The sequence below is a fragment of the Lissotriton vulgaris genome, chromosome 3_2, assembly GCF_964263255.1.
Source record: "Lissotriton vulgaris chromosome 3_2, aLisVul1.2, whole genome shotgun sequence".
NCBI lineage: Eukaryota > Metazoa > Chordata > Amphibia > Caudata > Salamandridae > Lissotriton > Lissotriton vulgaris.
In genome coordinates, this window is record NC_141690.1 from 160,775,392 (window position 1) to 160,788,268 (window position 12,877).

Below are 12,877 nucleotides of genomic sequence, written 5' to 3' on the forward strand. Positions count from 1 at the left end.
GGGAATCCCAGGGCCGCGAAGCGGACAGCGTCCGTTCGCTGGCTACTTGAGGGCAAGAGACAAAATGGATGCCGTATCTAAGATGGAACCCGTGGGTACAGATAGATAAACCCACGAAACAAACGAACGGTTCAGGCTAGTACAGCGAAACTGCGTACACCCACTAAACTCGTCATTTGCGGTTCATAGATACCAGACTCGACCATATTCGTGCGAGTCGAAAACACCACTTACAATCATCACGGAACCTCAGACGCTCCTTTTGCCCTCATGTAGGCAAGCACTAGTCGGAATCATACTCGATATTCAACAGACCATCTAGATGTTGCTGTAACATAGCTCTGTCCAACCAAGCTCCTTTGGTAACAGGCGGCTGTCTTATACACGTCGTAGCACAGAGGCCACATAAGGCAGGACCACACTGCACACAAAGGCAACACGTGAACAGGAACGCCACAACAACTCCGATGATCATCAGAATCTTCCAACCCCAAGTCGACATCAGGCCCCAAAACCACCCAAGTAGCGTCCAATCTCCTACATCCACGTGTATGGATTCAGAGATCTTATGCAACTTTGAGATGGCTTGATAGACAGTCGGAGCGTTATCTGGAATGAAAATACAGCAGCTCGAATGGATCACCTTACATACTCCACCTCGATCTGCTAAAACCATGTCTAAAACCATACGGTTTTGTAACGTCATAAGCCTATCCGCCTGAAGTTCTGTGGTGATATTACCAAGGGCACTGGCAGTAATATTAGCTGTTGATTCCACCACTCGAGTCAACTGTCTCAGGTTCCTACTATTAACCATAGGTCCCCAAAACGGGAGGAAACCCTTGAAAAAGTCTCCTGCCTCTTGACCGGCAGTGTCCTCTTCGCTAATTACGCCTCTCACAACTCTAGTCTTGTGATAGTCTGCATCTACAGTGAACGTCGGAGGCAACAGATTTGCGATAAAACATGAGCCCACAAAGTCGGAGGGCAACCATGTATACGCACGATCATGGCAGACAAAGTATGTACCCTTGGCAGCCAGAAACACAGGGGACGAGAGCATCGGCAAGATATAAGTCTCGGAGCAAGCACTCTCTCCAAGACGGGCTCTCGATCTTCGGCCACGACCCAGTAAACAGAAATTACCAAGGTGGGGTACGACCCATATCGGGGGCGAGCTTCTAAGCTGTTTTTCACTCGTGAGCGCACTATACTCGACCTTACTCAGGACCCTATAGGCTTGTACCTCTTCCTCTGGGATGAGCGACGGCTCATAGATATCTCTATCTAAATCCTCTATCGCTATAGTCAAAGGCTTTTGATATGAGCCGGGACCAAAGTAGGGAGAACGTGGCTCTCGACTGGGGTAAGAATCTAGTGCGCTTCGAAACATTGTTTGGAATGCTCGAGCCGAACCCTGGGAACTATAAGGTAGGACCAGATATGGAATTCCCTTATCCGTGGTATGTGGCATTAACCCACACACCCAACAATTAGTAGTGTTAACCACTAACTGGTGCTGATGAAGGAGCTGAATAAAGGAATTATTTCTGAATTCTGCACGTCTAGCCTGTTCGTGTTCGGGTAAGATATGGAAAGAATGAGGGGATGCAGTGGAGGTAAGTTTAGGGTCAGAAGTAGGAGTAGGTATGGCAGAAGGTAAGAAGTACGACATCATGTAATACACTCCACCCGCCAATAGTGCAGAAACAATCAAAAACAATAGGAACACTTGAAACATAAAACATTTGGTACGAATAAGTTGTTGCAGTTTGAATCTTTGCGCCTGAGCTTCTTCCAAGTCCATCAGCTTTGAAAACGCCATCCCCTACGACCGTCCGCAACGTTTCTTGACGCACTTCGTTCTGTGTAGCAGTAGTCAATCCCTAGGAGTTCCCAGGAACCGACGGTCTTTAACCTAGCGTCAAGACCTACTAACCAGAAGGAAGTACACGCGCGGCCCTACGGTCTTATTCACAATGTTTATATAAGAGTCTCTCAGCTGTGGAAGCAAAAACACATGTGGAACGAAACTCAATATTTACAAAAATAATCACAATGATACGGGTGTTCAGACTGATCGTGGCAAACGGGATAATGCAGTTGTCAAGGGACAAAACGAAAATTCTTTATTAGTCTCTGGTGCTGGATCGCAAAAAGTATCGAGTTTTCCCAGGACGTGTCTGTTCGTCAAACAAAGAATCCGATGAGGGAACAGAGTTCTGTTGATCAGTCGAATGTTCAGATCTTGAGTCTTTTGATGATGAATGTTCAACGATGTCTTTCTGCTGCACTGAGGATTCTCCGACAGGTTGTGCGTTGCTAAAGGGTACAAAGGTCTGTAATCCTTCGGTTTCAGATGAAGCAATGCCCTTCCTCACCCACGAGTCTGCCGGTAAAGGTATAGGAACCTTCTTAGTATGGGTGGCATGCACCCAATTTTTACGCCCTTCCAAACGAACGGCAGTTCTCGTGGCAAGGAGGACCTGGAAAGGTCCAGTAAAGCGGGGTTCCAGATTCTTTTTGCGAGCAAAGTTGCGAGTAACCACCCAATCTCCGGGTTGGAGCTGGTGGCCTGGACCCTCCGTCTGCGTCGGCAGTGCTTCGTAAACCTGTTGGTGAATTAACCTCAGTTTAGCAGTCAGATCATGAAGATAGTCAATCAACATTGGGTACTCAAGATTAGAAAACACACCCGGTCTAGGGACCCCCCAAACATTCGCAGGACGTCCGAACACTATTTCATAGGGACTGAGCCCTACTCGGGAGTGTACAGTCGCTCTTGTTGACAACAAAGCTAGAGGCAAAGCGTCTGGCCACGAAAGACCAGTCGTAGCCTGAATCTTCGCTAGTTTGAGTTTAAGGGTGCCATTATACCCTTCAACCAAACCCGCTGACTGGGGATGATTGGCGCTATGGAATTTCTGATTAATTCCAAGGCCCTTACACACACTCTTCATCACACTCCCCACAAACTCACTTCCGTTATCAGACCATATAATCCGAGGCATTCCATACCGAGGAAAGTATTCCTTCAGTAGGATTTTCGCAGTCGACAGGGCAGTGTTGTCTTTGAGAGGGTAGGCTTCAATCCATCGGGAGAACGCGCAAACCACAACTAAAACGTATTTCAGGTTATTGCATCGCTCCATATGGATGAAGTCTAGTTGAATCACCTCAAAAGGACATGAAGGGGGAGCAAAATGGCCAGGAGGTGTTGGGGTTCCCTTACCAGGATTGTACAACATACATACCATGCAATTTTTAACCAATCTTTCAGCACATTTCGTGATACCATCATTCTTCCACACAGGGGACAACAACTTACAAATACCTTTCACGCTAATATGTGCTGACCCATGTGCCATCGTCACGACAGCTAGCACATACGCATCTGGCAACATCCATCTCTTATGCTCCGACAAATCAACCCAACAACCATTCGCACCCAACTTTCCCGTACTCTCTTTCCACTTCGTCTTTTCAGTCTTAGTGGCCTCATTTTGAATTGCTTTCACACTCTCGATAGTGTCCTCACACATGCCAGTCTCTGCAGGCCACCTAACCGAACTCGTCACATACATTCTAGTGCTAAGGTTCCGGGCAGTCTCCTTAGCAGTCTCATCCGCAAATGCATTACCACGACCAACATCATCCGTCACCTTACAATGTGCACTACATTTAACAATCGCTACCTGCTTGGGCAACGTCAGTGCATCCAAAAGATCATTCACAAGCTGTCCATGCTGAATCTTCGTGCCATGCGACGTCATAAAACCTCTCTCTCTCCACAAACGTCCAAAGCTATGAGCGACGCCAAAAGCATATTGGCTGTCGGTAAACACATTCACACGTTTCCCTTTCGCCAACACACACGCTCTAGTTAGGGCAATCAGTTCTGCAGCCTGGGCAGAGTTCTGATTCAATCTTGCAGCTTCCACAACAGTATTCAAAGTTACAACAGCATACGCAGTAGTCACATCACCATTTGGCAATTTAAAACATGAACCATCCACATACAAAGTTCCATCCGGATCTTCCAAAGGAGTGTTTTTAAGGTCCACTCGACCTTTTGTTTCCTCCTCAGTCCTTAAGTAACAGTCATGTTCTGCTACTTCATCTGACTCCGTGCTAATTGGCAACAAAGTCGCCGGGTTCAGAACATTGCAACGTTTTATCTGAATATGACTTGCCAAAAGCGTCAACTCGTACCCAGACAACCTCGCACTCGTCAAGTGCTGAGTTTTCGTACGATTCAAAAGAGTGTCAACTGCATGCGGAACCATCACCGTAAGCATATTATCCATGACCAATCCTGCTGATTGTCGGATGGACACCGCAGCTGCCGCTGTTGCTCTCAAGCAACTCGGCAATGCTCTAGCTACCGGGTCCAAGGTCGAGGAAAAATATGCACATGGACGTTGCTTACCACCAAAAGGTTGCGTTAAGACACTCAAAGCACAACCTTCCCTCTCGTGAACATATAATGTAAAAAGCTTGCTGTAGTCAGGAGTACCTAACACAGGAGCCGAACACAATGAGTCACGCAATTCAGAAACACTCTTCTGACATTCTTCCGTCCATGGTAAAGGAGTTGAAACATCCTTGCACGTAAGAGCCACCAATGGTTTCGCTAGCAATGAAAAATTTGGAATCCATTGCCTGCAATATGACGTGATACCTAGAAAGGCACGCACATCTCTTTGGGTTGTTGGCACAGTCATCCGCGCAATTGCTGCAATTCTCTCTGGGGTCAACCGTCTTCCCTCCTTTGACAATAAGTGACCTAGATAGGTGACTTCTTGACAACAATATTGGAGTTTAGAAGGTGACACCTTATGATGTTAGTCACAGAGATGTTGCAACAACGACACCATAGCAATTTTGCAAATGTCCTGAGTATCTGCAGCCACCAATAAGTCATCGACGTATTGGATTAAGGCCGCACCAGTCGGCAACATAAACGCATCCAGTTGACCCTTCAAGGCTTGACTGTAAATCGATGGACTCTCACAGTAGCCCTGAGGAGCACGTTTAAACCGGAAGCTGCGGCCACCAAGAGAGAAACCGAAAAGGTCTCTGCTTTCTTCGGCAATCGGAATGCTAAAGAAAGCATTCTTCAGATCGATCACCGAAAACCAAGATGCAGAAGCTGGAATCAGAGTCAGTAGCGCCGTGATGTCAGGCACAACAGGGAACTGAGGAATCACAATTTTATTTACCTCCCGTAAATCGATAACAAAACGATAAACAGGCGGTTTCGAGGGATCGGTACGTTTCAGAATAGGCAGTACAGGGCTGTTGCACACGTTTCCCCGAGTTTCTTCAATAACATCTTTCTCGATCAGATCATAGATGATCGCTAACAGTGCTCGTTCACCGTCAAGAGAGATTCGATACTGGGGAATACGTGGCAATCGCACATTAGATTTCAACTGAACAACATAAGGGGAGATGTCAAGCAGGCCCACATCATTGGGACCTGTTGGCCACAAAGATGCAGGAAGAGAACTCAATTCCGGTGGAAACTTATCGAGAGACAAGTACATAGGAGAGACAACTCTCTCACCCAAAGTAAGCTTTACTCCCGCAGGAGAACAGTACAAAGTCGCATACAAACGTTTTAGCAAATCCAGGCCCAAAAGATTTTCACCACAACCAGTGGTCAAAATCAACGGAGCTTGCAGCTCACGAGGCCCAATTGTAAGGGGCAAAGGGCACGAAACTGGATTGCTAACCGGGGCGCCAGAGAATCCAACGGAAACATTTGTTAAGCCAGACAAAGGTGCGCCAGGGAGTTTCGAATGCTTTATGGAACTTTTCGCTGCACCAGTGTCCAACAGAAAAGGCTCAACGACCCCCAATGTGGCAACTGCGACGTAAGGCCCTCTCTGATCAACCGGAACTGATACCACTCCCTCTCCTTGTCTATGGCTGTCCTAGTAATTACTGTCGTCAGTTCCCTGATCGACGTAATAATCATCTACATTGTACTGCGCAGATCGTCCTTGCGATGATCCACGTTGATCAAAATAGTTATTGGAATTTGACGAATTGTCTGAACGATCATTTTGAGCACCGCGACCCCTACCACGTGATGTTTGTTGAGAACCACCACGACCTCCTCTAGATGTGTTACCACTATTACGGTCATTCAAAACAGGACAGTTGAATTTTAAATGACCCTCCTGTCTACAATAGGCACACTGATTGTACCCTAACGAAGATCTTTGGGAAGAGGAGTCATTTCGCGATTGCGACCTATTAGACTGCGACCGATTACGTTGTTGCGAATCATTCTGATTCGAACGCGGAGGATACGCCTGCTGCAACAACACTTTAGTTTTGAGCTCTTTCGTTTTCTTGTCAGCACGATCGTTCTCCTCTTTCTCCCTATTCTCATAATATTGAGCCGTAGCCAATATTTGAGCAGAAGTAGAAACAGCCCACGCACTTTCAGAATTTCGTAATTTGTTGCTTAAGTCAGGCAGCAAATTTGAAACAAATTTGTCCACAAACAACCTCTGACCACCTTCGGTACCCATATCTTGACCACTGTGGTCAATGAAAGCCTCCTCGAATCTCGTAAAGAAATCAGAGACGTTCTCATCCTTCTTTTGTTTGCAAGCGGACAGTTTGTCCCAATTTACCTTCATGGCTGGCATAAGCGTTTTCATCAGGGTAATTATTCTCTGAGGGAGATCAACGATCATCTGTTCAGGTTTAGCCCCACCAACTTGCAAGGCGTCTGCCGCTACAATAGCAGCCCAATCACCACCTAATTCTACCACATGGTTTTCTTGACGAATCTTTGCCCATACCGGTTGCGGTACGACATTGCCAAACAGCATATCAATATCGGCAAGATTCATTATCGTAGCGTCTACAAGCTGCGATAATTCTTTATAGTATCCTGCAGGATTTTTGCGAGGGTCAGGCAAAGATTGCTTCACCTGTAAAACTGCAGATCGTTTCCATGGAAGATGTATCCACACCCTTTGGAAGTATGGTGGAATAATGGGGTTAGCATTAGGATCGGCAGGCATCCATACTGGTGGAACTTCGCGCATGGGGTACTGACCAGGCGCTGCTGGCGGTCCTTCGATGTCTTCTAAAAACAATGCTCTAGGCATGATAGAAGGACGAAAAGATAACAACTGCTCAACATCGCGTCGAACATTTGAATCAACTATCATTTTGCTCGAAAACTGAAGCTGCAGATTAGTTAAAGCAGTCAATACATCGTTCGATGCATCTGCCGATATCTGATCACGTAAAACTTTACACATTTCTTCGAAAACGTATCTTTGTGTCGGTACATTGAATTGACAGAACGTCTCAAGCACCGCACGTGGAGGATTTCTAAGAGGGTGTTTCATCCAAGCCATCGCCATATTATACAGCGCAGCACGTTCCCTATTACCGGGAAGCTGACTACGTCTTTGAGGACCGTCCGAACCAGCGGACTCAAGAATAGGTCCGAGAGAATTGAAAAAGTTAGCAGCAACAGAGGGGGTACGACATCGGGTAGATGGAGAAGTATAACATAGAGGATTAACAAGAGAAGAGTCAGAAACAGACGAAACAGCAGGAGTAAGTAGAACAGGAGCAGCAGCGGGAGCAGGAGTATGAGGAAGTACAAGCGGTGGAGCAGTAGGAACAGCAGTAGGCAAGGGAGCAGGAACAATCGGAAGAACGGGTACGGGTTGAGGAACAGGTTGAGGAACAGGCACAGGAGCAGGTACAGGGGGAACCACAGGAGCCGCGGTACCCTGTGCGTATGGAGGTGGCGACTTCATGAGATAGGACATTAAAGGATCCTCAACTGATTCCACTTTCTTATCCGACTCCGTTGGCAAAGCGGGATAACATTTATCTATAGACATACGCTGAAGCCTATCGAAAACTTCCTTTTCCTTTTCCTCCTTATCACGCTGAAACTGCTCTGCTTTCTTTACAATGGTAGCAACACCATCTCTCTGATTACGTTTTGCCTGTCTGATTTCTTTCTGTCGGGCTTCTTTACGCCACAACCGAAAGGCATCAAACATGGCCGGCCTTGACTTTTTCTTAAACAATTTAGCCTCAAGATTATCTAATATCGGGGTCTCAAAACTACCGTGGGGTGGCCAACTAAGGACACCGTCTTTTTTGGTGTAGCGAATCCAATATTCATTAAAAGCAATCGGGCCTAGCCCATGCTTACTATAGAGCTCATAAGTGGGAGTTCCAACCGGAGGTATCGGACAAGAGTCCTCCAGTCGGGAATCCGAACCACAACGTCTGAAACAACTGAACAAAGTACTACGACCAGGCATCTTGCACACTAGCCGAGTTTCACAAACTTCAAGGGTTACGGGATTTACCAAGTCCCAGCAAAGAGCAAAAACCCTCGGTTTTTGGCGACTGCAGTCGTCAAATAACACAACAAAGAACCAAGTACTAAGAACCACAAATGCAATGGAACCATGCAACCACTAAGCAACCACAACCAAGGACTCTGGGAGCGACCCACAAATACTTAACTCAAAGATCGATGGCGTCACCAGGAAGGCCCGTCAATCGTCTCGCTGTACCAAGGTCTACGCCAGGAGCCAAAACAGGTCTACAGTCAGGGCAGCAGTCCGTCGCAGCCGTCAGGAGGCGGGAATCTTCGCGGGAAAAGTCGCCGGGCCACTTATTTCGACAACAGGATCGATGAAGCGGGGTGCACCTTCCCTCGGAGATTTCACACGAAGTTCCTCACGATCGTCGGGCTTGGACCGGTACCACTGATGCAGCCCCACGTTGGGCGCCAACTGAAGGACTGGGTTATTTAAGACCCAGCGGTGCCAGGGGACAACACCTGAAACCTTCGTGGGTAACCTGCTCCGGCGTACAAATGACAGAGACACGGGACACTTCCTTCGGCGTCAAAGATTCGAGGTTTATTTACTGCAGGGAACACAGAAGTCACGTGAAGTACATAGAATGCAAGTTCGCGGGATCTGATTCAATTTGCTACTGTGGATCGCTCCCTTTTATACACATTTCTCTCATAGGTTAACATGGTACACAAAGGTTTACAACTTGGTTCCCATAATTATCCCCGAGAGGGGTCGCTTTGATGTGTTCAAGGTCCGGAACATAAATACGGAAACATTTGGTGGTTCCCAACTGTAAAAACCCATCTTCCCACCATTAGTACATTCCAATCGGCAGTAAACAGATCGAAGAAGGAACAAGAACAGGTGCAGAGGAAGATGGAAACAGTGGGGAGATCGGAAAGGGTGTAAAAGGGGAGGTATCGGGAAACACGAGCTACAGGCATCAAAGGGACGTGCCTAATGAGATGCACGGCTAAGACAATAGACCGGCACAGCAAGATGAGCCTCGAGCGGGGCCATCTGCCTTACAGTATCATCCCCCTCATCATAAAGACACTTTCAAAGGAAATGTGTCTTCCACAAGTGTCTTGGGAATCCCAGGGTCGCGAAGCGGACAGCGTCCGTTCGCTGGCTACTTGAGGGCAAGAGACAAAATGGATGCCGTATCTAAGATGGAACCCGTGGGTACAGATAGATAAACCCACGAAACAAACGAACGGTTCAGACTAGTACAGCGAAACTGCGTACACCCACTAAACTCGTCATTTGCGGTTCATAGATACCAGACTCGACCATATTCGTGCGAGTCGAAAACACCACTTACAATCGTCACGGAACCTCAACGTGTCTCAAGGACTCGTTCGGCCGCAATCATCGGCCTATGTGAGGGCAACCACTCAAAATGGCTGCCGTACACAAAATGGAACCCGAGGGTTCAAACGAAATCCCCAAATATGTAGTGTTCTCATAGATCGATTCATGCAAAAACACTCGTACATGCTACACTCGCTATTTGCGGTCTGCTGACACCAAAATCGTCTATTTCCGACGACCTTTATTGAACGGGTTCGGAACCAACGAACCGGACCCACAAACTCACGGAACTACAACACCATACATACTAAAGAGTCTGATGGAAACACATGCAAAGTCGCCAACCAAGGAATGTAATATACATTTCCCCTATTCATATCTTCTGAGAGTAAAAGTGATTCAATCAAAACCCAATGAAAAACAACAAGAAAGTAACGTTACCCAATTTCCAAATGCAACAATAAAATTATGCTAATTAATGGGAAAGCCAAACAGCAAAGTACTTCTGGTTCTGGGATGATTTACTAAATCAAGCATTGGCATAGCCAATAGGCCTCGCTTTTGGGACCTTATAAGTATTAAGTTATGCAGCACAATATCCTTGGTGCGACAACATCAACTTTTGCATGGCTAAACACTTATAAGGTCCCAAAGGCGAGATCTATTGGCTATGCCAATGCTTGTTCTGCTTGTATCTTTTATGTAACACATGTACTCTGAAGTCCTTATGTATGCAACTTTACTAAAGCGCTCTGCCTCCTTAGGGTAAAGTTTGCGCTATATAAAATCATATTAAATAATACATAAATAAATCAATACACAAATGCTCACAGTTAAACATCTTCAAAACTTGGCACATTGTCCCCGTTGTGGGTCAAAAACTCCTCAGGGGTAGTCTCCCGAAAGGCACACCTTACGTAAGATGTGGTGCAGAAAACTGAACACGATAATCCAAATAAGTTCTTCAGAATATCAATAAAGTGAGTTCTCCAGTCTAAATGTCACACAAATCTATAAACAAAAGTCACAACTTAGCTCCCCAGCCCTTTTCTGGGATTCCCCTATGATCCCCGTCCCTGATTTCTGGTCCTGCCTGTAGATAAGAGACAGCAACTGTGGAGGTTTGGAGACAGGCCCCGCAGAAAGCGCCTCGGGCGCAGAACCGCCAACCAGAGAAGCAGGGCCATCCCGCAGCCTCCTGGGAGAGCTGCCACAAAAATAGTGCTGGTCAGTTAAAGCCCGTGGGACAAACGGCAGCAATTGAACTGTCACCTCCAACAGAGGAGAATGCTAGGTTTCAGTACGGACGCCAGATTGGAAAGGCACTTCTAACACAGAGTCATAGAAGAACTCCAACTGTCATCTCAAAGTAGGACCATTAAATCCTATGCTTAATCACAGATTGCTTCTATACTTGAAGCTACCTAATAAGACACCATCTTGTAATAGCACTACTTACCCACTCACCCATTTAACGAAACAATAAACGCGGGTTTAACTTTTGAGGTTGTTTCACTGTCGACAGGAATGGGGTGAATAGACATTGTATGCCATTTTTTTTCTTTCATTTTCAGTTAGTCGAACTAAAAGGCTTTTTAAGGTCTCTGAATCATAGCATAAAAATAACAAAAAGACTCGGTTTTGGTTACACATAATATTCACACTCTGGCGTATGATTAGTTACCAAGTATTAAGTGAAGATTGCTAGACTGTGCAAACATGTATTAAGATAACATCTGCACTATCACACAATATAGCACGCGCGCCTCAAGCTAAAATTTAAAAAAATATGTCTCACTCTGGCATAGCCCGCTGAAGCTCAGTAAACAACTGGGAGGGGTGGGGGGAGTGCGGCGGAGAACAGGACGCACAGTGTTTACTTTGCGGGAGCAAGCGAGATAATTGCTCACAGATGGCGCCGCTCACTCCCGCAAGGGAATCGCCAAACGTGCACGCCTTGCAATAGAAAGCTTTGCAAAGCCTGCATGTTTTTGGGGAGAAAAGCTAATCGATTACAAGAGGTCCCTTCCTATGCAGCGCATGCACGCTGCGTAGGCGAGACCTTAAGGAGAAACAAACAAGAAAAAGTGGACTTGTTCTTGTAAACAGATATTCGCAACAAACAGTGAAAATAAAAAATATAATTTTAAAACAGTGGAAAAGTTTGACAAATAATCTGAAGATGAAAACATTGTTTCCTATCAACCGGTGTTTCCACACTCTAGCAATAAGAATATAGGAAGCATGGAGATAAAACCAGTACAACTACAAACTAATAAAAACACTACCCTTTCTACAACTAATAAGGGATACATACCCATGCTTAAATTGCACTCACTGCTCAAATTTATTTTTATTTTATTTTATTTTTAGAGTTTTCTATAGCGCGAACCAGACCCAGGGTAGGGTATCAGAGCGCTTTACATACAGAGCAAGGTGAAAACAATTAGTGAAAAAACATTGTATAACAAACAAAGCATAAAAGTAACAGCATATAATAAAAGGGTTCAGGTGGATAGCAGCATTGAGCATTGTTCTGAGCAATAAAAACAAGTTCGAGTTTGTGTAGGTCTTAGCTTCGCGGTCTCATCGAAAGTAGAGGTAATTAGGAGGTTGTATAGCTGGGCTCGTGATTGTGCAGGTTTAAGGTAGGACTTTGCTCATCAACAATGATTTTGCCTCCTTTGTGAAGAGAGACGTAGAGGAGATTTTTCTGATGTATGGTGGAAGCGAGTTCCATATTCTTGGCGCTGTTCCGGAGAAAGCTTTGTTGGAGGTTTTGGTCTTGTTGAAACGTGAGGGTTTCAGAAGAGGATTGTCGGCTCTCCTAGAGTGTCTGTTTCCTCCAGATACAGTACGTTTTTGATCTAGGTACCGGGGGGGTGGGGGTGTTGTAGTGTAGCGCCTTGTGAGTGCTACAGGCCATCTTTAGGTGGATTCGAGCTTCATAGGGTAGCCAGCTGAGTACCTTCAGGTGTGGTGATATGTGGTCGTATTTCCTGGATCCTGTTATGAGTCTTGCTGCATCATTGAGAAAGACTTTTAGAGGGGCGGTTGATATTTTGGGAAGTACTGAGAGGGTGGTACATCCGTATTCCAGCTTTGAGATAACTAAGGACTGAACTGCCGTTTTGAGGTCCGAGTTCTCGACTAATGGCTTCATTTTTCTGAGGTAGCTGAGGTGGAAGCAGGCGTTT